Source organism: Colobus angolensis, unplaced genomic scaffold (assembly GCF_000951035.1).
Source record: "Colobus angolensis palliatus isolate OR3802 unplaced genomic scaffold, Cang.pa_1.0 Scaffold177, whole genome shotgun sequence".
Lineage (NCBI taxonomy): Eukaryota > Metazoa > Chordata > Mammalia > Primates > Cercopithecidae > Colobus > Colobus angolensis.
Window position 1 is genome coordinate 6,940,960 of NW_012114899.1, and position 1,886 is coordinate 6,942,845.

Here is a 1,886-nt window from a genome sequence, read left to right on the forward strand (position 1 = left end):
AGAAAACCCCATTTTCTCAGTCCAAAATCTCCTTAAGCTGATAAGCAACTTCAGCAAATTCTTAAGATACAAAATCAATGTGCAAAAATTACAAACATTCTTATACACCAGTAACAGACAAACAGAGAGCCAAATCATGAATGAACTCCCATTCACAATTGCTTCAAAGAGAATAAAATACCTAGGAATCCAACTTACAAGGGATGTAAAGGACCTCCTCAAGGAGAACTATAAACCATTGCTCAGTGAAATAAAAGAGGACACAAACAAATGAAAGAACATACCATGCTCATGGAAAAGAAGAATCAATATCGTGAAAATGGCCATACTGCCCAAGGTAATTTATAGATTCAATGCTCTCCCCATTAAGCTACCAATGATTTTCTTCACAGAATTGGAAAAAACTACTTTAAAGTTCTTATGGAACCAAAAAAGAGCCTGCATTGCCAAGACAATCCTAAGTCAAAAGAACAAAGCTGGAGGCATCACGCTACCTAACTTCACACTATACTACAAGGCTACAGTAACCAAAACAGCATGGTACTGGTGCCAAAACAGAGATCTATAACAAAGGAACAGAACAGAGTCCTCAGAAATAATACCACACATGTACAGCCATCTGATCTTTGGCAAACATGATAAAAACAAGAAATGGGGAAAGAATTCCCTATTTAATAAATGGTGCTGGGAAAACTGGATAGCCATAAGTAGAAAACTGAAACTGGATCCTTCCCTTACTCCTTATATGAAAATTAATTCAAGATGGATTAGAGACTTAAATGTTAGACCTAAAACCATAAAAACCCTAAAAGAAAACCTAGGTAATACCATTCAGGACATAGGCATAGGCAAGGACTTCATGTCTAAAACACCAAAAGTAACAGCAACAAAAGCCAAAATAGACAAATGGGGTCTAATTAAACTAAAAAGCTTCTGCACAGCAGAAGAAACTACCATCAGAGTGAACAGGCAACCTACAGAATGGGAGAAAAATTTTGCAATCTACTTATCTGACAAAGGGTTAATATCCAGAACCTACAAAGAACTCAATCAAATTTACAAGAAAAAAACAACCCCATCAAAAAGTGGGCAAAGGATATGAACAGACACTTCTCAAAAGAAGACATTCCTACAGCCAACAGATACATGAAAAAATGTTCATCATCACTCACCATCAGAGAAATGCAAATCAAAACCACAATGAGATACCACCTCACACCAGTTAGAATGGCAATCATTAAAAAATCAGGGAACGACAAGTGCTGGAGAGGATGTGGAAAAATAGGAATGCTTTTATACTGTTGGTGGGACTGTAAGCTAGTTCAACCATTGTGGAAAACAGTGTGGCGATTCCTCAAGGTTCCAGAACTAGAAATACCATTTGACCCAGTCATCCCATTCCTGGGTATATACCCAAAGGATTATAAATCATGCTGCATATGTATGTTTATTGCGACTCTTATTCACAATAGCAAAGACTTGGAGTCAACCCAAATGTCCATCAGTGACAGACTCGATCAAGAAAATGTGGCACATATGCACCATGGAATACTATGCAGCCATAAAAAAGGATGAGTTTGTGTCCTTTGCAGGGACATGGATGCAGCTGGAAACCATCATTCTCAGCAAACTATTGCAAGAACAGAAAACCAAACACCGCATGATCTCACTCATAGGTGGGAATTGAACAATGAGATCACTTGGACACGGGAAAGGGAACATCTCACACCGGGGTCTATTGTAGGGAGGGGGTAAGGGGAGGGATAGCATTAGGAGATATACCTAATGTAAATGACGAGTTAATGGGTGCAGCACACCAACATGGCACATGTATACATACGTAACAAACCTGCATGTAGTGCACATGTACCCTAGAACTTAAAGTA